The sequence below is a fragment of the Zootermopsis nevadensis genome, unplaced genomic scaffold (assembly GCF_977971745.1).
Source record: "Zootermopsis nevadensis isolate Lab colony 2312 unplaced genomic scaffold, Znev_1.0 Znev_ptg000021l, whole genome shotgun sequence".
Taxonomy (NCBI): domain Eukaryota; kingdom Metazoa; phylum Arthropoda; class Insecta; order Blattodea; family Termopsidae; genus Zootermopsis; species Zootermopsis nevadensis.
In genome coordinates this window covers 21,178,591-21,203,158 of record NW_028259153.1, presented here as the reverse complement: position 1 = coordinate 21,203,158, position 24,568 = coordinate 21,178,591, and the positions used below count along the sequence as shown (strand labels likewise).

At 41.0% G+C, this 24,568-nt stretch overlaps 1 protein-coding gene across 2 annotated transcripts in view; it reads left to right on the top strand.

Annotated features, from left to right (window-relative positions):
- Positions 1-24,568, top strand: part of LOC110830104 (nose resistant to fluoxetine protein 6) — a 133,481-nt gene that overhangs the window by 10,165 nt on the left and 98,748 nt on the right. The window contains exon 1 of one of the 2 annotated variants that reach the window (XM_087352757.1): positions 6,877-7,014. The exons of the other annotated variant lie outside the window; for it this stretch is intronic. The gene's annotated coding sequence lies outside the window, so the exon portion shown is untranslated. Of the gene's footprint in view, positions 1-6,876; positions 7,015-24,568 lie in introns of those variants that run through there. 2 annotated transcript variants of the gene reach the window in all.

The window sequence follows — 24,568 nt, the reverse complement described above, 5'->3', positions numbered from 1 at the left end:
TAATGAATCCCCATCAACACACTTTTTAGATATAGGGGTTGCGACAAGGGGTCGATCTTAATATCACTGTAAACACACCTTGGGTAAGAAGTTCCATGAATTTTTTGTGGAACCCCGAGGTTGTGTGCCGTGCCCCACAGATTCCGCCACTGTTCACGAATCCACATCCTCGCACTCTTTTTAAGACCCATCTACATCTAGGTCTCGTCCCGTAACGTTTTCCCAACCAGACTCCTTCACGCATTTGTTGTCTCTGCATGTGCTACGTGCCCACAGGAGACATGGAGGTAAAGATCCACGTATTCATCTCGGCGAGACGTAGAAAGAGTCCCCCAGTTCACCTCGGATAGGACGTTGAGTTTAGACTTGATACTAGACTAATACCTGCTCCAGTCATACAGTCGAGCTAGTGAACGTAGTCGACTTGTCATGTCTCAGCATCCGGGAAATCGTGTTAAAACAGGCCACGACTACTTTTACGGCTCTCATAATTGAGCGTTTATAATCGCCTTTCTGTCTGGCGTCGTCGTTGAATGAATTAAGAGCCTGAGGCGCCATCTGCTCGAGGGTAAAGCGAGATCTCGTTCTCGCGGAACGTCCTCTGCAGACGAGATGCGTTCTGCCCGAGTGGACAGCAACAGGTGATGGCTGGCTGGGACGGGACGGGACGGGACGGGACCCACCACGCCGACTGAAGCTGGCTTCGTTTTTATTACCACTTCCTAGTTTTATGTTCAGTCGCCTGGGATATTGTCTTTCCTTCCGGCCTCCAGATGTCGATTGGGTCGCTCATTTATACAGTAAAAAAATATCCCCCTCAGCTACCCCAAACTTTTTGAGACTATAATGAGATGAATATCTTAAGCATGTTGCTACCTGTAGTTTGCCGACGTTTCGGTGGCTTTTGATGCCTCCATCATCAAGGCGGGGTTTTGAAGGAAGCGGCCGTGATACCATTTGAAGACAAGGTGTCCAGTCATTCGTCAGGGTAGACTGAGGGTTGACTGCGTCACATTATTATGGATTAAGGATCTGGAAGGAGACGGTCGAGGTTTGTTCCAGTCTGCTAATACCATATTTGATTGGGGAGACGGGGTAATAATTATGTTATTATACGATGCTGTATTGACTCGAAGAGATGGAAATATAATTAATAGTGCGCAGGTTAGGGTTTAAAGAGAAACATTCTTGTCCATTAATTCGCCTTATGACTGATTATTTATTCGTGACTTATGGTAGTAAGATTTTTCAGCTGTACAGGTTAATACAGCCCTGAATGCCATTGGAAGATGAAATGTCTCATTTGAAATTCGGTGGCTCCTGTAAAAGTCAGGATGGTTGCGCTTGGTTTAAGTCCAGTAGGACGTGTCTGGAACACGCGGGCTTCAAATTCAATGCCCCACTGTAGGCATTCGGTCTCCATATTTAAACCCAATTGATTTTATGTCCTGGACCATTTTAAAGGCCGTCTGGACCTATACAACGTGCCCAGTATCCTCCACTACTCTTGCCACTTGTCAGATCTGATCATTGTTTCTGTGCATGCTTTATCAGCATGTAGCGTAGTTAATCGCACTGCACGCAACGTTAAACTGTTTTTATGACGTTTGAGGTACTCTGGGTAGATGCCAATGCTTAGGAAAAACTGTTTGCGTCTGTCTTTAGTCCTGATGATGGAGGCAGATTGTTATACCGAAACGTTGGTGTCTACGCACAAGTCTAGAAAACTTACAAAGATAGATGGCTTCATTATGCTCCGTTCAGTGGACATACGAAATGAATTTCAGAACTGAAGTAGAACGCAAGCAATCGAGGTTATTAGATTGTTGACGTCAGAGTTTCCGTAGCAGAAAACTGCTAAGAAGACAACCAGTTTCAGCGTTTGTGGTGAAGGGGGTGATAATTCCACTGCCATCTCGATTCGCCGTCCCTCCTGCCAGTTGCATCCAGCCTCCACCGAAATCAATACCAAGCCAACCAACATGCTGGTCCATCTCCGCGCGCCACCTACTGTGACTCCCCATAAACACATTATTACGTCACATTGCCACAGCAGAATCTGTCACATCTGACGGTCGACTGTGCGTCGTTCTCAGTACTGTAACAAGTGTGGAAAGGTTAACATTCTTGATGTGAATTCGTCGAAACTTCTTATCAATTTTCAGTAGAGCCAAGTATCGCAGAGACTACTTGGACGTCGGAAATAATTGCCCAACAAATGGAAGGCGGCCTCGTCAGTGGTGACATCTCTCGGTTCTTAAATTCCCAGCCGGTACAGTTTCTGGGCACGCGGATTGGCGTGTTATAATCTCATTTCGCTTCTCATGCGCGCATAAGCAGTCCACACACTCCGGTAGAGCGACAGTCATCCTCCTTGACACCCCGTTTTAGCATCACAAGACTTCCCCCCCCCCCCGGGGGGCCCTTTCTCTTCGTAAGCTGCTAACTCCTCTTCTGTGCTGATGCTCTATTGATTTTAAGACTTTTTCTGGCTCAGCCGGACGCATTGTCAGTTCTTCAGTCTTAAAAACGTCGCCTTAATATTACGTCTTCGTCACGAGTTACGGAAATCAACAGGACAACTTGTCCGGGCCTGACACCAGTGAGCGAAACTTTCACCCAACAGAAAGTATGATGATGATGATGATTCTTATGTATGCTGGTCTCGTGGTTTATGTCAGTGCCTCCAGTCGTGTCCGGTGACGTCTTAAATCAGGCCACGGCTGTACCATTCACATCACACGGATGTTATTTATAGGCTGCTAACTGTGTAATAGGTAATTCTCACTGTATGTTGTTACTAGGTTAGTTTAATACGGTACACCATAACTTGTTATGACTCGATAAATTTATTATTTTCGTCTTAAGTGAATTTAAATAGATTAATTTCAGGGGAGAATGTTTGAACATGAGAGGGAGAAATTAATAAGGGGCTGGAACTAGTTATTGCCCTGATTACTACTGACTATTCGGATCAAGATACGTTGGTTGTTCGTCTCTTGGAACACTTACTTGATGTCATCGGAGTAAATAACTTGTGTGCTCTGCGGTATGCTACGTCCGTTTTAATGATGTTTGACGACAGATCACTTCTCCTCCCGTTCTAATTCTGAGAAATGCATTTATCATGTAATCGTTCTGCCTTTCTTATTTAACGTGGGGAAAATCGTAAAATTAAGCAGAGCCGTACCGCTTAGGCAACTTCTCCATCACGTCTGTAGTGCGGGTCGTTTAAATATTCTATGCAGGCGTTTTTCTTCCAACAAACAATGGGAAGCTAGGTAGAAAAGTGAACTGCTATAAAGATGCTAAGTTCGTGGTTTAAGATACGTGAGTCTTCTTATTAATATTTAAATTCTTTCATATTCCTGCCAGTTACAGACCACCGGGTTTCTAGGTAAGATGTCTGGTGCACAGGAGGTAAATATGAAGCTTGCATTTGTGATTTCGACGCAAATTGTGGTTACTCTGGAATGAGCGAGGGAAATGCCCAACGTAATGCTGAAGAGGAAAACCATTCTTTATCTGTCTCGTCATGTGATAAAGTCTACTCTTGAAAATTATAACAAGGACGTAAATTATACATCATGGCTTTTGAAGGGAAGAGACCATTCGGAAAACGTAGGGCGTAGATGGGAGAGGATAATATTAAAATGGATCTTATCGTAATGGTGTTGGAGGTACGGAAGGGAATCATCTGAATCTTGATAACAGATATCCGTAAAAATATAAGGATTTATTGATTAATTGTGGGTGCCATCAGCCTCTGAATAAGGATTTTATTAGATCCAGTTAGATGTTTTTTTTTGTTTAACAGGGAAATAAATTTATGTAAAGTTTTAGTCGAAAATGTTAAGGGAATCGCCCATTAGTGATAGAAGGGTTTGTAGGATGATAATATTAAAATAAATCATAAAATAATGAAGTTTGAAAATGTTGGCTGGATTCAACTGGCTCATGATAATAGGATAAATTGGAGGAATCTTGTGGAGATACTTCGAGTTCCGTGGATACCCGACGAATTTCCGGATCATGTGAACAAGTCCGTTTCTTGGTCGTCGTCGATTTTCGTCTTTTAATCGCTACCAAAGCTTACATCGTCATCCTCAGTTTTCGAGACGCAGTGGTTTCAGAACCCATCAGTTGAAATTCCAAAGGCAGAATCAGGCATTCAGAAGTGATATTGTTTCGCGTCTGATATAGAGCCGCTGTTTTGCTGGCTTCCTGCCCGGGAACTCACTCCGCGCCGCTCGGAACGTCGAGATACGATGACTGCTCCTGTGTCGCATCTCTTTCCGGTTTATTGATTCTCGGTGCTTGGGCAATGCTGTCTGTCTGTCTGTCTGTCTCTCTGTACTCACTCTGCTTCCCTTCATACTCTGCACGTCATTAATAATATTCGATACAACGCAAGTATTTCCTGCGCAGAGCTGCCTGGAGCAGCGTTCAGAAGATTAGACGAGAACACCCGAGTGTTTTGTTCTAACAGGGAGCTCCTAGCACGATAGTAACGCTACGTCATCATAAACAGAAGAACAAATTCTTCCTGCTTCACAAAACAGCTATACGAGTTTCTATGTGGTTACCAGCGTTTCGAACCAACATTTTGCCTACTTCTTCAGTATCAACCCTTCACCGGTAGGTATTTATGAATTCCAGTGTGTGTTGGACCACGGATTCTGCATCTCGCCCAAACCTTCTCTTACTGAGGCAACCGCGTACTGTCCGACCATTCACACACAAATCGACCGCCTGGCTCGTGGGGGTGCGGGGGTTGCTGAAGAGGTGACCGCTAATTGAAGTCGTTGGATTAGTGCGCGACTGCTGTACACCACCTGCCATGTCGACTCGATTCGTTTTATTGGGACCAAACACTTGTTACTTAAGATTACGCAGTGGCTTCCTACGTTCATAAGAATTGAACTTAAAGTCGATGATTCTGTTTGATCTACATTAGGGATTTGGTTTACCTCACAAAACATCCCCCCTAGACCGTGTTAACATTTAAGTATACGTCTGTATGGCTTTAAAAACACGAATCTATAGTTTGGCTGTTTATTTGTACAGTACGTAACAATTATTTATAAATTTTTTGTGCGGACGAAAGTGACTCCGCTGTAGTTTAAGAAATTTTGTGCCTTTCACGCCTCCCCCTGTGGTAGAAGCGTTGCTTGTGATGGAACACAAGATGAGAGGTTATGTATTGACGAACGTGTCTACCCATAATGCCTCTCTGTTAATGTTTCACTGCGTATCACTGCCAACGCTAATCTAAATCTAGACTGATGGCTGAGTTAGAAAAACTGACACCCTATTTGGTGTTAAAAACGGTTGTTTGAGCTCTAATCCTATTTGTGACTTCACCTAACATGTTGCCGTGGTGATACTCGGCTTGTGACCTCCAGCTGAAAATACTCGTGGGCAGTCATTGCTCCTAACGTTTTATGAAGTGGAAACAGGTTTTCCCCTCTGATTTGGGTCACTCAGTTTATGTGGCACACTGGGAACATGCTTATGAAAAGGGTGTGATCGGTGTCCATTTCTATACCTTATTATCCGAGTGGTAACTATATGTACCACCTTCTCTAAGTTTCTGAAACTCTGCTTAGTGTATCTTTGTGTTTCGTGCTATTCTCAGAATAACATCGATTATTTCCTTAAACAGAGTTAACCAGTTTATCTCTTTAATGGTGAAGTGTTAGGTTCCGAGTACAAACGCTGACCAAATACACCACCATGTTTGGGTGCGCATCTGAAGTCACCGATGACCTTAGCAGAGGTCAAGGGTAACATTCTGGCGAATGGGTCCGCATTGTTACGCTGTGCCTCGATTATGTTTACAAACCTCGTGAAGGGAAAGCACTTATAATGAAAGTTGCCCTGAAGATATAGACAGTAAGCGCCTCTGAAACGTCGGTAAGTTTTTTACCAGACTATACGGTACAACATTCCACAAGACACACGTCATCATATTCGCCGCCGTGAGAACCTAATTTCTCTAGTAATTACAATTCCAAAGAGGATGGGAAGTTTTGTAAGTATTTTTCAAAAAAATTACTTTTGTTATCAGGCAGTTAAATGTGAATTTCAGGGCAGAAAGGAGCAGTCAGAAGGGATTTCTCCGTTCACGAGTACGTATGTTTTCAGAACAGGTTTAGTGCTGCACACTAGTACTAAAAATGCCATTGCACTAATAAGAAAGAAGTTGGGTGTCTGTAAGGGTGAGGAATGATGCCAATGTATGAGCGGTTCCCCCCCCCAGCCCCCCCCCCGTGGCGGGGTGCGTGGGGCGTGGGGTGCCTGAGTGACGTATTACGAGCATCGGTATAGTACATCATAGTAGGGCTAGAGTAGAAAGGAACTCGCATGCGCGGAATTACGAAGGGGGGGGGGGGGTTGTATGCTCCCAGCAGACAGTTCCATCCCCCGCCATAAGCTTCTGACCCCTTCCCAAAAACCCTTCTTTCAGTCCGTCTGCGCGTTAGAATTCCATAGCCCGAATCTGCCAACCACCGAACTCGGCTCTGAAATGGACACTCGGTTTTTGACAAAAGGACTCTTTTGTTAGGAACTGCCTTGTTGAGCTTTAAGCTCAGTGCTCGCTGGCCGTGTTAAATGAACGGTGTTGCGTCGTGTCTGCAAGGACCAGATTCGTACAACAACCCGAATAAGAAGCACGCACCTGAAGAACCAATGCAGAGGTCTTCAGTTACACGAAAGTGAGCATATGTTGTCGGCCATCTTTGCTGAAAGGGGTGAGCTATGGGCACGGGGAGCGTGCGCGCAAGAGGGGTGAAGGGGGGTGTGAGATGCAACTCGTAAGGGATGGTGTGTGTGTGTGGACCATTCTCTCCAGTTCAGTCGACGCCACAGTTCCGTCCCGACGTCACACCATTCACGTTTGAAGGAGAGCTTTTTTTTTTTAAATCCTTTTGGTGTGGGGGGGAAAGGATTTGGAAAACATCTGCCGGCCACGATGCGTTCGACAGCGGGCGTAGATCGTCTTCTGTCCTGGTGAGAATTCAATATTTGGTACTACTCCATCTGTGTGCATGTTGATAGTGTTGTAAAGCCAAGCGACTTCACTTCATTTTCCCTTCAATTTGTGCCTCACATGTGATTAGCCGAAACACTGTGACCTCGACAGGCTCACTTCAATCACAATTCAATGAATATAAATTAGAATTCGACAGCGCATTTTAAACACTGACGTTTTGTGGCTTAAATTACAGACATCAGCTAGTTATCTTACACACAAGAGGATTGTGCTTTGAGCTCTTACTGACACTGCTAAGAATCCTTACTGTGACCACAAGGACAGTTCTTAAGATATTTGAATAAAAATTTTCTTGGATATTATCCATCGTCTAGTAAATATAAAACGTAAAACGTAAAATTTTTATTCAATTGACTCTTAACCATCGTCAAGAAGTTTTAGATCTTAAGATATTTGTCAGTGAAATTTAATAAAAGTCTAGGTATATTCTTTGAAGGCGTGTTACTGTTCGCTGTATTAATATTACTGTAAAATGTGTCGTAAATGTTTTTACACAAGTGTCTTGCTGAGTTATGTTGCGTAGTAATATTATTTATATTTTGTAGACAGGAGTAGATGAGTTTTTATTACCTTCCTTGGACACCCTAGAAATTCCCATGTGTCAAAATTCAGTATTAATTTTACACTAATAGCGTTTTGTTCAACTTACGTAATAAGCATGATTATCGTATGTGCTCTTAGAATCGAAATGAACACGACTTAATCTTCTGAAATTGATTGAATTTACCTCTTGTAGGGCGTTGCCTGTAGACTGTTGCACAGATGAAAATTATATGAATAACATTTTGTTGTATGAAAATTTTTAGCTCATTACCAGTCAGAGACAAGAAAAATCTCTTCACTTGACTATCATAAATTAACATAATTCTCATATGCAACGCAAATATTACACAACAATATATTTTTAAAAAGTTAATAATCTCCAAGTAACATTTAAATGTGTAACTTAGCGTTGGTTTACGTGTTCTTAAAGGCTTTAGAACATCAGTGTCTACCCAGAGGCAGGTGTTAAAAATGTATGTGATCTAACAGTTAATTACTCTCAGTGTAAATTCATCGACTCTAGCTGGAAATTTCTCCTTCGTATGAAAGATTATGCGATTATGTGAATAATATTCAGAGGCGCTGTAGATTCAGTATTGATCACTGGATTGCACCAACACTGCATGTGTGGTGTCCTCTTACCGTATTAGTACATGTACCACAGGGAACGGACGCTTCTACCATAACCGTGTTGGACATGAATTACGCAACCAGCGATAATTACAACCCGTGATAAAGTCACGAACGATGGAAGAAATGCCTACGAACTTGCTAATTGAATTCCAGATTAACTTTTTGTTAAATTTCTTTAGTGCTTAAATTCTTCGTCTGTGCAGACTAGTTGTGGAGCGTTCGTGTTAACCGCGTTAGTACGGCTAACACTTTCAAAAACATGTGTCTTATTTTCGTGGTAAAGCGGTAATCCACACTAATGGAACGCAGCTGGTCTGTTCTGCTGCTTTACAGTGTGTGGAGTAACCCTGAACCACGAAAATAAGACAGAAGACTTCTTAATTTTAGTTTTTCGAATTGTTAGCCGGGCTAACACGGTTAACACGAGCGCTCCACCCCTGACATAAATATCAGACTTTTGATCAAATGGATACAACTTGAAATAATGTTTTACGTTACCTACAGGTCTGTGTAACTGTAATGAAGATACTTTTTTCATGTTTGACCATAAAATTTCTATCTCGGTCCAGTAAATAAATCTGTTTGACACACGCCTAAAACGATATGAGCCTTCAAGTTTGTTTGTCGGTAATGTCTAACTTTATGGTGTGTAACTCACTGAGTGTCTGCTACACAGTTTCTTAATACGTGTGATAATATGAAATAGAACTCAGAATCGAATAGGATTGCGTACATTGTAGCGTATATTATTGTATTTTTGATTGATGTATGAATTTATTCGACTACTTTTCATGTATCATGTTTCTACGAAAACAATACCAATTGGAATAATTTCTTGAGAGTTTAATTAAAAATACATTTGTCCTTAACGTCTACCCTAATAGTGACAAAAATTTTGTTTCGCCTTAAGTAACACATTAAAATACATATTCAATACATATTGCCTTCTGTTATTAGCTTAAACCTAATATTGCCCGCATATGTTGTCTCTTTTGAAAAGACTTAAAATTGTGTACTGTGCACTTCAATTTTTTTTATTTATGAACAAACATAGCCTTCATTTTTTTTAGATTAAAATCCAAAAAAAATGTTTCTGTAATAAAGCTTGTTTTAATATTCATACTTAATTCCCTGTTAAAATTATTTCGAAGGGAGGACAATTTCAGACTCCGTTTCATAATTTACTTACACACTGCATTGGATATTATGTCGTACATAAGCAATTCATAACATGTCAGGACTCCTTAACTTCGAGTGAGGTTTTTGCTAGTAAACTGCGAGATCGTAACTCGATTTGTATCTGCTGTTGCCATGGAAAGGGACGATATTAATAACTGCTCGTTCTTAATCTTAGCTGCGAAGTTATGTCAATGTCACGGCAATATAACGCCAGCGTTATTCGTGCGACGAAATTGGCCTGTTACGGAATGCCATTCCTTGGAACATTCGGATTCCCGTATAAGCATTGTGCGAGCTGTTAGCTGTTGGATATACGGATCACAGCTATTTGCGGCAACGTGTTTGGGAGGCTCGAATGCGAAAATCGGGCAGGTTATTCATGATTTTTCTCAGTCCCCATATGGAAAAGGTCCCTGTCATAGGCATTTTCGGGGCGTGGTGACGGATGCCACGAGAAATCTCAGTCAAGATATCATGTATTTTTATTTTTATTATTTATTTGTTGTTCTGTCTGACGACAGGTCCATATGAACAGGATCCTTCCATCCTTTTCTCTTCTCGGACTGGGACCTGTTCATATACGTTCTTGGCAGATGATCCAGAAGTGGTTTGCCATTGCCTTCTTCTGTGTGTGAATGGAGTAATTGTTGGGATGCCACGGAGGAAAACTCCGTGTTGCCTAGACCACGGCCTTGCCCAACACAAGTTATAAATTCGGGCACCGCCGGGAATCGAACCCGAGACCCCAGGATTACAAGGCCAGCGTTCTAACCGCTAGACTATTTTATTATTTAGTGTTCTGTCTGACGACAGGTCCATATGAACAGGATCCTTCCATCCTTTTCTCAGACTGGGACCTGTTCATATACGTTCTTGGCAGATGATCCAGAAGTGGTTTGCCATTGCCTTCTTCTGTGTGTGAATGGAGTAATTGTTGGGATGCCACGGAGGAAAACTCCGTGTTGCCTAGACCACGGCCTTGCCCAACACAAGTTATAAATTCGGGCACCGCCGGGAATCGAACCCGAGACCCCAGGATTACAAGGCCAGCGTTCTAACCGCTAGACTATTTTATTATTTAGTGTTCTGTCTGACGACAGGTCCATATGAACAGGATCCTTCCATCCTATACGGTTTTGTAATTCAAACCCGATGTTAATGTCGTAATTCCATCTTATTCTTGTTCTTTCAAATGACCGTTTTGGAAGACGCTTTCCGTTAAGGTCGATATTTATTTGTATGTCGACCCAGGCGGATAATAACATCAACACTAAATCAGAAACGTCGTAGGAAACTACGGACTCCGGGGTGGAGTGTGACGACGAAGCCTGAGGTGACCTCCTCGTTCCAGATAACAGCTGCCATGTGACCACGTGACAATGTTCGCAGCCACAAAGGCCGCTGGTTTGTATTGTTATCAGTCTTTCAGGTTCATCTGACGCATTATCGTTGCTTAATAAAGTGGAGGTGACTAGAGCCCGGTCTCTATCTCACTGTATGCGCCCATTCAAATGACGATAGCAAATCAGATAATCAAGTTCATTATCTGGCCTAAACATCACGTGTTTTTGTATCTGGGAAGCCAAACGTAGAACTAGAGAGGGGAGGCATCTAAGCGTTGAAGAGACCACCATTATCAGTTGATATGGCATCTGTTATTCATGTAGAAACACTAGAATAATAGATATGATAAGATTCTTAGCAGGCATCAGATAGTTCCTTCAAAATATGAGTTACAAATGTAATTTAGAATTATTATAAACGGTATTGCTTTAAAGGTAGTTTTTTTTTTAAACACGATTTCATAAAAAGCGATATATTTCCTGATCATCTGAGCCACTGTTAGCTTCTCAAGAATGCAGATAAAGTTTCTGAAGCTGATGTGTGAATTAATCATCACAGCAGTTGTTGTGCCTGACAAATTCGATTCTGGAACGTGGAAGGAAGAACATGAGATAGGACGGAGGGGGTGTAATTTAGTCCTGGGTCAGGAAGGAGCGCTGGATTGACGTAGTCCACTCCGCTTACTTGATTCGGTCATAAATTAGTCCGCTGCTACTGCTGAGACTTGAACGAGAAATTGCAACTTCTACAGCCGGAAATCTTTGGATCGTTCTTTGTCGCCTGCGTTCCTCACAAGTTAAGTTTCAAAGAAGATCAGGGACGTACTAAATAAGCTACTTATTTCCATAAGGAAGTATAGTAAGCTAAAACCAAGTAACTATTTTTAATAGAATTTTTTAGAACACTTGTATAATTATATTTGCATGTTGAAATCTAACTCGAGGAAATAAGCTGAGGTGGTTTTCAAAAAAAAATTATAAACAACATCAAACCTCAGGTATGAGTTACCGAATTGTTAAAATACACGGCACTAGAAATGAGATCGATTCCAGTGAAGGTCTTGAAGCAATGCGAAAAACGATCTCCATGCTTCTACAGAGCCTAAAAAAGGCTTTTGAGATTAACGTACTGCAAGCGTGTGGCTTATAAACGTGAGAGACAATTCATTGGTTTTTTGCGAAATTTGTCATGAACGTTGTGCCATCGAAGAACATCGAAAATAAGTAATTTTTAATTTTCTACAGTCCGTTATAATAACACAGCTTAAGTGATAATATGTGAGGGGCTAGCGATTCTTACATTAACATGATAGTTTTATCCATTTATGTTCGTACAATACAATAGTTATAATATTGTAACATGATAAGATTACCACATACAAAAACATCCAACTAAGAATTCCGGCTAAAAACGCACGATTGAAAAGCCGATATTGGAATGCGAGTTTTCGCTTTTGTTACGTGGGGAAGATTTATGGCATTTGTTCTGCGTCTAACATTAGATGAATTAGGAGGTTGGTTTCGTGATATTTCCTTGGAATATGTACGACACCGACGTAAAACAATAGTCAGTCAGCGTTCACAGCCTCCAAACAGCTACTTCATTTCGTTTTTTAAATTCAGTCAGAAGATTCATTCGAACCTGCTAGATTTTGATCTGTCGAGATAAGAAATTTAATTTCCTCAAGGAAATATTTTCGTACGTAAAGAAGGGAGTAGCGTTCGTGTTAAAGGGGAAATCGAATTATGACATGTAACATTTAAATTAAAGCAGAAGGCATGCGGTTGCAGACTGCATCTCATTTGAGAACAATAACTAGCCCACTTTGCATCTTGCTTCGATTACAAAGCTCATAATTTGAAAATTTAATTAAACGCCGATGATTTCGTGTCGTTTCAAACGAAACACAGGCTGAACTCAGCGTCTGTATAGATACTGCGGATTTAATTTGATTAACACTAAAGCAGTTTATTCCGTATGTTCGTACGTTATTGAATTTTACATTCTTACGTTAACATTTTTTTAAAAAAAATGTTGTTTTTAGGATCTGTAATCGATAGTTTACAGAGTAGCCTGTAGTTCGTGATAATACTATTACTTATTAAGTGTTAACCGTCTGAATTTCGCCCAAAGTACGTACTTTTCACCTTTTATTATCAAAATAAACTAGAATTATTTCATTAAACGACGTTAATGATTGGATATTTGCATTGGAGAAGCGTATTTTTGTTTCTGGTAGAAACTTAAATGTTAAATGTTGCTTAGAAAAACTTTGTGCTTTAGAGGATTAGATTGGGAGAAAAATTATTATCTTCTAGAATTCTTTGAAACTGTAGCTTACCGAAATAATATTTAAGAATTCAGTCCGTACCACAAAGAAAACACCACACCTCACCGTTAAAAATGTCGACTGGTTGACGCTGTTTAAGGAAATAATCGCTGTTTACGCAGAGAATCATACAAATACAGAAGGAAGAGTTTAGTTTTAAGGGCTGAAACGATGATGTAGCAGAAAGTCTATTTAGGTCTCCGTCGTGTGTGTTGCTGACTGCAATTGGGCCCGTAGATTTGATAGCTTCAGCATCAGAACGCGCGTTGTGCATGTACGACGCATCCCCCAAGACGAATAAGAGAGTACAGAAATTGAGCCAATTTGTTAGAAATGGAGCTTCCGGATAACTGATCCGATTTTGAGCACTCCATTGGTTGCTTCCAGTTTTGGTAGTTTCGATCTGCGCATGCTCCGGGCAGTTTCGGCCACACCCCACCGAGATATGAATTAGAGAAGCGTGGATGATGGGTTCTTGAGGAATGTTGTGTCAAGAAATTTGTGTTGGATTTATCTTCAGGGGATATGCGAATTACAGTAGGAACTTTATATAATAAATATGAATTTGTATCATGCGATACCATCGGGCTTTAAAGGGTTACTTTCTGTGTTTTGAAGAATCCCCTCCAAATTGTTCCAAATGTCTCCGCCGAAGCTTTGTGTAAATTTGTGCCCCCTCCAAGCGAATTCCAGGATATGGCCTTATAATCGGCCACGAAGCTTTAAAATCTGTTCCTGTTTTGTCATTGAATCTCGGTTTACGCTCACACGTTCGTATTGCATCATAAAAGATAGGCGTTTAATGGCATTTTCAAAACAAGAAAAATCGGGGAATTGAATGCTTTTACTAAAAAGGGGCCCTATCCTTATGGTATTATACACCACTTGTGTTAAATTTCTTGAGGTCTTTTTGGTTTCGTTAGGTTAGGTTAGGTTAGGTTAGGTTAGAATGGATTAGTTTGTGTTGGTTTAGGTTAGGTTGGGTTGGGTTCACATTCGACAACCTCGCGACGCCTAACACCGGGTGTCGACGCCGCGTCGTATGTCATCCCGAGGTTCGCATTCCTTTGTCTGTTTTGTCGACGATCTCTGGGCCTAGTTTTGAACCTGAGTCCCTCTGAATACGAAGACGTTAAATCCACTGGACTGTATTTTTTTTAACAGTGTACTGCGAATGATCCCACGTATAGACGTACCATTATATCTTGTGTGTGTGTGTGTGTGTGATCTTGATTTCTTGGCAGCTGAATTTTTTAAAAAGTTCGAGGGATTGGCCACCCCTGAGTAGCAGTATCATGAGGGAGAATACGCCCCGTGCATCAAATCAATACAGAAAACTCGCAAGTCCCCCCCCCCCCACACACACACACACACAACCAACCCTCAGTTTTGGGGAGATGATGATGTGACAGAGTCACTAAGAATCTAAGATCCAGAGATCACGGGAGGATGCACAGAATCCTTTTTCCTTCTTTCTTTTCAATTTGTCGTTATCCGTCGGTCTGGCTGCATCAGGCCCCTTCTGTAGTCGTCAGTCAACTGTTAAGTCGAGAAATGTATGTATATGTGTGGTGTTCTTTTGTTTTATTCCGAAGCCGACTTTTACGATGTTCGTTCGCCGTCTGTAGCCACGGTCTGGAAAAAATAGATGAATAACTTTTTCTTTGTCTGTACAAAGTGCATAAAATGAACTCATAATGTTACCGGAGGATTTATATAATAGTTAGGATATTTCGTAATTCCATTATCCCGAGAAAAACTTGTCCGTGTCTTTGAATGTTTTCATAATGCTTCATGTTTGTGATCTGTGAACACAGAATCACCGGTAACATAAATTGAATTTAACAGTGAAGTTTCTGTTTGAGTATAGTTCAGCCGAACGATCATGACAGACGATACAATTTGTTTCTTTAATTACGTAAACTGTTTTTAATTGTGTACGCTAGTGAATGAATTAAGGCAATGGAACCAGGAACATGTACAAGTTACAGATAACTGGCTTTACGACCCGCGGATTAAAAATAACTTTCCGTGGAAGCTAATAGAATTCAGCATCCGAAATCGACTCAGTAATGTTTTACAAATAAAAAAGAATCTCAGCCCGTAATTAGAACATTACCCTTTCCACAGTTAGAACGTTTTTCGCTTCTCGTGCGTGTTCTTATGTGATATATTTTGCGCGAAAAGCTCGTCTGTGCGTTGTCACTGCCGCCTGCGTAATTGATAATTTTCCCCGTGTAAGGGGAACATGCCCTGCGCGCCCGCCCCATTCCTACAGTAGCGCTGGCTTGTCCATCAACTGAGAGGCATTACTTGGTAATGGGCATGTTACTGGTAATCATGTTACCACGCTTACCATTTGCCAACGCTTTGGTCGAGAAGAGGTGAGGTAGAATGTACTACCTGATCTAAAAACTTACGTTTAAATAGTGCAATGGATAGGATCGCGTTGCAGAGCTGTTGTCATGGTCACTGTCCCGTACATCGGAACTGCGTCGAACGCCAGTGGTTGTACAGAGAGACGACAAGCCACGGGGAGATGAAACGTGAAAGATATACACAAATTTCGTAAATGCGTTCTTTACTCTTTTTTAGGGGGCACGCGCCATTTGGCTTAGATACAAGTCCATTTTAAAGCCAATTTCACCGCAAATGTACCACACGCCACAAAGCACAGGGTCACACTTCATTTGTCTTCGTATTTCGTTAAGCAGAGCGCACACACTGCGCCGAAAAATGTTGGAAATAAATCTGTTAGACGTCGAAGGTGATCTTCCGGAACGTGACGTCATATACACTTGTAGGTGGATGCAGAAGTTTCGGAGGAACATATTGCTTCCATCTTTAGGGCGTCACAACTCACAAGACGATCATCAGCTACTTCACCGTCGTCGAATTCTCGATCTCAGATGTCGGTGATCTTGATCTGTGGTTTATTTTGTGGTGTGTGTTAACGTTTTTAAATATGGATCCGTTTTCGAGAACTTCGGTGATATTCGATCTCAGATGAACTTGAAATAGAAGGTACAGTTAGTAGATATGAACTGAGTTTGTGCAAGAGTTCAGTGGGCTATGGACAGCAAATAAAACTGCCTCATTAGTGACGTAGAATGACGAGGAGGGACGAAGGGAAATTAGTGGATTAAGGGAAAAACATCTCTCCGTATTATGTAATCTTTTCTTAAAAGGCAGAAACAGAGAAGGAAGGTGGAGGTTTATGAATCCTTCTGCGTCCTATCCGTAAGAAGAACGGAAAAAGAGAGAAATAATGTTAATACAAGAAGAAACGTAGGCAGAAAGGAGTAATAGAACTTCGTCTACAAGTTGCGGCTTGCCCAGAAGAGGCCGGAGAAGAATCTCATTCGAACGTGAAGGGAAATGTCTTGAAGTTGTAATTTTCTCTTTTCCTCGACGTTTCCTCCCTCCGTGAACATTTTAACGCTTACCAAACATGGCCCGATGCGCAAAATGACTTTGCAGCTGAAATATCGCAGCCTCAGAAATACTTTTTACACATTAACACGGAATGTCAAAAACTGGCAAACCGATTCAACTCGGCGTCTTCGTAATAATGGTTCGATGTTTTATTTAAAGTACCATGTCAATTAAACTGGCTACGGACTGGGCGACTGGAGTTCGATCCCCGACGGGGGCAGAGGATTTTTCCTCTAGCCTCTGCGTCCAGACCGGCCTCCTATCCAATGGGTCCTTTCCCGGGGTTAAAGCCGGCCGGGGCGTGATGCTGACCACTCACCCACATCTAGTGCCGAGGTCAAGGAAGAGAGGAGCTATACCTCCACTCCCCCCAAGCGCCTACATGGCGTGTAGTGGGACAAACTTAACTTTACTTTACCATATCAATTAAAAATATTATTTAATAGTTTATTATTTCCTAATATTGCGTAGTAGTATTGGTTCTTTTGTGCAGTACGCCACAACATTTTAATCTCTGTTACATACCTCTAGGCTTAGAGCCTAGAGGAGGACTGGCCCCCCCAGAAACGTTCTTTGCAATGTGCAACACCTCTTTGTTTAGTAAAAGTCTTGTTTCAACAACAATTCGTATGAAAAGGATAAAACGTTTCTACCTTTGCAGAAACGCAGATGGAAATGCACTTTACCGAGTGTTTGTGTGTGTAGCTGCGCTTAAAAGTCCCCAGACTGTGTGATTGTACGGCTTATGGGTTGGTGATGATGCTTTATGTGGTCTCCAGAACAGGGCCTGCATTTCGTATGCACATTTAAAATTCTGAAACCGTTTTAGAAAGTTGCTTCTGTTGTTCAAGCAAGAGAACTGCCCTGTTCATACACTCCCCACCCCACCCTCAATACAGAGAAGAACGCAAAGCGGATAAATTACTGTGGTCTTATCCACATCAGCGAATTAAAAGTTTTAATCAATTAAACTTACTAGCGTATTAAAATTTCTTCTATATCACTTTGCGGAAATCGTTACCACTGCCGTGTTTTCGAGTATAAACTGAAATCGTGAACGTATTAAATTACACGTATTTAAAAGAAACTTTGTCATTCCACGCCTTCTATAGGACAACAAATTTTGGAATCTCCTGTCATTTATGAGTATAATTCAAATCAATTTAAGGGCGCATGCAGCTGGTATTTTGCCACCCTTACAAGCCAATGGGTCGAGAGTAATTCAAAATTGATAAATTGATTATAATTAGTTTTTGAGTTTGCGTTTTCTAAAAGCTGCAAATCACATTAGAGGAACTTATTTGGTTACGTGTAATGAATGACACGTGTCAGTTTGAACGGAACGGAAAACAACAGATCCAACTGCACGGAGCTGAGTCTCTCTTCAGAAGCTAATAGTCGCTCAGCCAGTCTATATATTACTCACCATCTGTGGAAATCGAAGTTATTTGCTGTGTTCACAACAGTCCAACACGTGTGCCTATCCTGAGCAATTGCCTGCACAGTATAATGCGTTCTGAAAGAATGATGCAGATATTTTATTAAATATGACTTCTGTGTTCGTGAAGTGAGGTCACACTTGTTATCTCGAACATCAGACATCAGACTCTTTCGATTACAGATTTAATCCATTAGGTTGGACCATAAATAAAATTAATCACAATTTGTAATTTTAATTTTTAAAAATTTTAAATATTTAAAATATTTTAAATGTTAATTATTATAATATTTTAATATTTAATAAGAATTTATTGTGATTAGACGGACAAGATTTAATATATATTTATTATATCACAATATGACGCAACTTTACCATCTCATAATCACAATTTGTAATTTTAGTCTTGAGACTGCTATATAACATTTAAAAGTTTTATTTGTGCCAACTGAAAATTATGTTAAATTAATTATTTGTCTTACTGTTGGTACCTTTCAGGTGAAACCTATACCAGCCAATTTTAATTTAGCCTAATCGCAACGCGAATGATTTTGTAGTTGACGTTAAATCGTGTAAACGTTCCCTTATTTTATTAAAATACTTCCAGCCGCGAGGTTCAATACCACTGCATCAGTCAGACGTCTGTCTGTGTGGCTTTCATTGCAGAGATATCAGCCAGTAACATTGACAGTTTTAATGGAAAACGTCTGAGGTGGGTATGGATGTGTGTATTTGTGTTTTGAACCTGGTGATAACTGAGCTCGGTCAGACAAGCCACGTATTCGGTCGGCTGCAGTCTCTGCTGTTCTTCTTCACAGACTGGGATGCTGGGAGAATAATATCGACCTATCCTTAATCCCCGGTTTTGAGGGGGTGGAGTCTAGAGGTGAGGAGAGAAGGGGTGTAAGAGACGATCTATCAAATGGGAACTCGATTCTGACCCTTTGCTCCTGAGTAAAATCTGCTCAGCCCAGGCAGCATTAGCACGCTGACAGTGAAATTGGGCCGACCAAAGAGAGAAAGTTATTACAAGTATTCGATTATCAGCGAGAAAAATATGAACGCGCGGATACAATTTTACTGCTGTAAACTTGAGGTTTTAGCAACAATTTATTTATATTGGTACGTTAAATAATTTGAATCGTATTTATTCCTTTCTTTTTTCAAACTTTCTAGGTTTTACAACTAATTGCTAATTTCGTTTTAAACCAGATAGACCCCTAGTTTTATAATCGGGAGTCTACTGTATTCCCATTGGTCCGCAAATACAAGTAATTTGCCATCTGCCTGTTTTAACTGGTTGAAAGGGGAACTGAGTTGAAAAATATCAGCTAATGTTGATCTACGAAATTTCTGTCTCGAGATTCTGTGACTCGCGGTCATTTTTTATTCTCCTACAACACCCCCCCCCCCCCCCCCCCCCCCGTTCGTGAATTGGGAATTGAGATGCGAAGTGGTAGCCATCAGCGAAGTGACACGAAATGTCTGAAATGGTTCTGCAACCCACTCAGCATTATTTTCAATGGACAGCGAACATCTTTCTTCCAGCAGATGGACCAGATTCTGAATATCTCCACTCTGCTCCAACAAAGGCAGATGTCTGATAATGATGAGAGATGCTTTGAAGCCAGTCTCCTTTCCCCCCCCCCCCCCTTGATAGTATCCCACTTTGTCATTGAAAACTTTAAGGCTTGGTGGTAAATATATGTACCACCTGCTTTAACATTCAACAACTCAGCATTTTGCCCATGGCGTATTTATAATCTTCAGTGTAAACATCGAATATTCCCTTAAACATCGTTAACCAGTTGAGTTCACCAAAGTTTCGTAGGTGCTTAATACTTCCATCATCAGGGCGATAAGTTTTACGGCGCCACAACCCATCTTTATATCAGTTCGTTGCTGTCATAATTCTTGCGAGGAGGGCACAGTGCCCATAACCAGAAAAAATTTGGACCCCCCCCCCCCCCCCAAGCAAAACGTTCGGGCCCCGTTTTTGCTGGAGTGACGTAGGAGAGAGACAATGGAGCCCCATTCACAAAACTAGTTCCTTTTTCAGTCCGGTTGTCTTCTCTCTGCTTCTATTATTTTTATTGATTTCGCCCTTCTCGTTTGTGGGGCGTAGGACACAGGAGGAGATCCTGTCGGCTTGAATAGGGGCAACGAGGGGGAGGGGGGCATTTGTGGTGAAACGCGAGTTTAAGAATATTTTTTTCTCGTTGTGCGTCTTAGCCTTAGTCAGATTTTTTTTATTATTTTGCGTTTATTATATTTAGTTTATTTTCGTAGTTTGCATAATGAACAGAATTTAAATTCTTCAACAGACCAATAGAGACTGGACTTTTTTTTATTTTTTCAACGTTGTATGCGTGTGAGTACGACGTAGTCTTAATTTTAAGTTTTAACAATTTTTTCAAGCACACTGATAAAAAAAGCCTTTTAACATTTATTACCCTTTGTATTTGCTATGAACGCTGGCCTTGTAATCCTGGGGTCTCGGGTTCGATTCCCGACGGTGCCCGAATTTATAACTTGTGTTGGGCAAGGCCGTGGTCTAGGCAACACGGAGTTTTCCTCCGGGAGCTTCCCCGGTTTCTCCGTGGCATCCCATTCACACACAGAAGAAGGCAATGGCAAACCACTTCTGGATCATCTGCCAAGAACGTATATGAACAGGTCCCAGTCCGAGAAAAGGATGGAAGGATCCTGTTCATATGGACCTGTCGTCTGACAGAACACTGAATAATAATAATAATGATCCTTAGTGTAAACAGCGATTATATCCCTAAATAGCATTCATCAATTGATTTTTGTAATGGTGAAGTGTTGTGTTTTCTTCGCGGTACGGACCGAATTATTACATGTTATTTAGATAAACCCCCCGGCTTAAAAACAGCTCGTGTTTATCGTCATCAACGCATTGTACTATAAATGAGCGACGTTTCGTATTACGTGATGATACGCTGACGGTGGCCCTTCGTGCCGATTCGTTTTTGTTGTGGAACTGACCTTGAAGTATAATTATTATAGCGCTGACAGTAAATTGTGTATCGGAAGTCTGATAGTTCTCCGCTGAAATGTTTTCGATAAATAATGTTAAATTTTATAAACGTTTTGTGAAGGATTAATGTGGCTAAACAATTTAAGTTAACCCCTGGTTGAGTCAGCTCTGACGCCAGATATAAATCGTGAATTCGTCAACTAAGTCGGAGTTATTAAGTCCGCCTGTTTCATCTGCTGGAAATAGTTTCTTTGACTTATAATATTTGATAAAGTTTAGTGGTCTTTTTTGTTCTTAAACATCCGGTATGCACGTTGAAAGGGACGGGAGAAGCAAAGTCCTTTTATTTGTGTTAATCGTTAGAGAGGCGAAGCACCATTTCTCTTTCTTCCAATTAGTGCGTGTATTATCAGCGCTAACAACGATATGATTTTATCTTGGATCTACCCTCTGTTCGGGACACGGTCCCTTGTTCTTTCTGCGTTTAGACCATTAATTTGTTGTTTTCTTGTTTGAACTGAAAGCTAGATGTAAGATCAGTATGGAAATTACTTTCCAAAAGTAAAGGAATAAGAGACCAACAAACGAAGGAGTGAGGGGTGGTTAAATCATAGCATTTACTTACCAAATTCAAAGCCTTTTCTTAAAGGGTAACAGGGTTTAGGACACGGATGTAACCGCAACTTGTGAGGGGTGTAGTGTGGAGGGGAGGAAGGGGGTAGGAGCTTAAAGTTAGGGTGCGGAGACACAGCAGCATCAAGCAACCCTTGAGGCTAATAGTGGAATATCGTTTCAGCTTCGAGATTAGCATCTATATTGCATCTTCGCCCTGTTTTCATTTCCGCTTAAGTTAGTGACTTTGTCTGCGTCAGATCTTGGATCGACTGGTACGTCAGCTAATATTGCAGAAAGTTATGACAGGAGAGATTTTGAAATCATGTTTATAGAAAGAGGTTCTTCCATTCTAGGTTAGCTCCTAAATTTTCGTGTGCTTTTGGTATATTTAGGAAAGTAGGAATGAAAATTGTGGTGAATGTTGTTCTTGTGGATGGTAGTATTAGCGTGTTGTGGACTTGGTAGGTTGGTGTAAAACGTGCGCCCTCAATGAGCTATAGAAGTAAGCCTGTGTATGAATCGGAGAGCCATTATAAACCGATGTGAAATTAGTCGAATTTACTTACCTTCTTATTAGTTTATTCAATAATAATGTATTTCGTTAAATTGATCCCCTCAATCACTCCCATGCTTTATCCATTTTGTACCTTTGTCAAATTTAGAAGCGTTTCTAAACGCTTCCTGATGATGGCAGCACTAATAAAGTGCGTTGTTACTGAGAACTTGGCCAGCCATGCACAACACTCACACATTGCATGGTCCTGTCTTGCACGAAATTATTTTCTTGAGCAACGATCTTTTGCAGTGGAAAACTTGAACCTCGAGCCTGAAAACCTCACGGGGCTGAGTTGTAAGTCAGCTGTTTCTCTCTCTCTCTCTCTCTCTCTCTGTGTGTGTGCAACCGCTTCATTGCAAACAGGCTGCTTCTTAGAGTTTAAACTTTTCCACAGTTGCTCTGCCATTCGCTCACTCAGAAATGGAAATTTTCATTAATTTTCCTGGCACAGCTCACAACAGCAGCAGCCAGAGACATCTGTGTATAGAAGCAATATGATGACGAAGGAAAATCTAGAAATGTTACTTGGTGGTGCGCATGTAGGCAGGAATCCCCTTATTCTTAGTCCTTGAGGAAAGCTAAAAAGAGTTTGGATGTGGCTGAATAAAGAGGGGAGAGAGAGAGGGGGGGGGGGTCTGAAGTAGTTGTTGAGAATTCCATCGAGTTATTTTCAGTCTCTTACATAAATGAACGTCAGAATTAAAGACATGTCACCCATCTTACGAGTGACAAACTAGCGGAATGCAAAATGTCGAAAGCTTCGGTACAAGAGATTTAACATTGAGAGCCTTGTAATGTCGTGTAAAAGTCTTTACATTATTTTTTTAAAATTCGGTGGCAATTTAATATTTTATTTACCAATTTTGTGCATCTGAATTTCATTAAACGTGAATAACGTGTGTTTCAAATCGGGAACATTATTTAGACTAGTCCTGTATATTTTATTTTCCCATACGAGGACATCGTAGTCGTGAAATAACACATTATAATGTTGTCTCCCGTGCTCACAGCTGTTAATAATTCCACCCATGGTCTCTTTGAGTGTAACTGCATGGCGCGACAAGGCTGTTTCATTTACGAAGTCTCGCTCACCGCCACCTTGATTCTCCAGCAGCTTTCCAGACACAGAAAAATGGGAACACGGGAAATTAAATAAGCCGTATGAGTTGGGATTTCCCAGCGACTTCTTGTATAAAAGTTAATAGAACTTGGAAACTCTGTTTTTAGATTAACAAATTATAAATAACGAATAACGTTTTACGTCCGTGTGCTTACTACAAGCAGTGTTGAAAATGTTGTCCTCCGCTCATTTCTTCATTATTTAAGTACTCATTAAGCTGATTCATATTCGTGGACATTTCATTTCGCCTTCTTTTAAAAACCAAAGTACGTTTCGAAACTTGTTGCTGCTTCCATCGTCAGGTCAGCAAGTTAGTCAGTCGGGCCCGTTGGAAGAAATAAATTCCAATCCCCGGAAAACATAGAAATCTGTTAATTATAACTCTCTAATCGTTATCAGTGAACTCGTCAATTTATTCCTCTTGTAAAATATTGTCTTCACTACTGTGTCATTAGATTTATTGATGCTTGTGTTCCGCAGATACAAATAAATTAACAAAGGACTGTGGAGTCGGAGTCGGAGATCTTAGTACCGACTCCGACCTCGATATAGAATCTTAGGAAAAATTTCTATACCGTGTGAGCTTAGGGAGATTCAAAGACGCGTTGAGCCACGTGGGGTGGGAATAATGCTTTGTAACTTTGGCTCCGGTACCTCAAGAATTCAGACTGTCTACAAATCAACCGATTTCTGCAATAACCATTAGACGTATATTTAAATATAGATTACAAGTCTAAAATGTAAGCTGGTGATTCACGTGGTGGTGATGAAATCTCTTAAGGTGCCATTTACCATTCTAGTAGATTTACCCTGATTTAAACATATTGAGCTCTTATGAAGTAGTCGGAGTCGGGGACCTTAGTACCGACTTCACAGCCCTGCATAAGCAACGCTGCTGTATCTCAGTATCTCTTTCAAGTACTGATATTTTACTCGGAATTCAGTTTCCAAATGCCCTTAAATTTTACTTACTATCACGAACCTAAAAGGTCTAATCTTCGTGAATTGATTTTGATAATCGTTTCACAAAAAAAAAAAAGTCCTTGTGAAAACAAGTACTAGCAGACTCTCGGAATCATCAGTCATCATCTCGTGTGGATGACGATGATACTAAACAAAACTTCTCTTCTTGTGACTGTGCCAATTAACTTGTGCAAGTAGACACAGCGCTTCGCTGTACACAGGGGTGTGTATCTTTGTCATTCACCTTGGATGCCGCAAGCCGCGTCGATGTTTCGCGACAGTGTTTTTAATTGCTACACACACACACACACTCGTCTTAAAATCATCCGGGAATTTCAGCGGAAAATGCCGGAGG